We start from the raw sequence: 364 nt of genomic DNA on the forward strand, positions 1-364 counted from the left end.
TGTCACAGCGAGACTCGCTCGGTTCTTTTGTACACACTGAGTACCGCTTTCTGTCAGTTCCCCCTCACACACCCCTGGCCTTCCCGGCTGAGCTGCGTCTCCCTGCCCGCACAGCCTCTCACCACACACCACGTGTGCGCAGGCCACTTTCTCCCTACGGCAGCCACAGGGCAGAGAAGCTTCAGAGCCGCCTCGAGCACCGGGACAGAGCGTACAAACCGCCCGAAGACGACGCGCGAAGCGCCCAACATGGCACCCACCGCCCCCACAGACCGAGGCGAATCTGCCGCCATTGAGCGCGCGACCGAGGGCGGGCACCAATCAGAAGGCGGGGCTCGGGCCCCCGGCGCAGGCGCGTGACGAG

This window comes from Meleagris gallopavo, chromosome 7, assembly GCF_000146605.3.
Source record: "Meleagris gallopavo isolate NT-WF06-2002-E0010 breed Aviagen turkey brand Nicholas breeding stock chromosome 7, Turkey_5.1, whole genome shotgun sequence".
Classification (NCBI taxonomy): domain Eukaryota; kingdom Metazoa; phylum Chordata; class Aves; order Galliformes; family Phasianidae; genus Meleagris; species Meleagris gallopavo.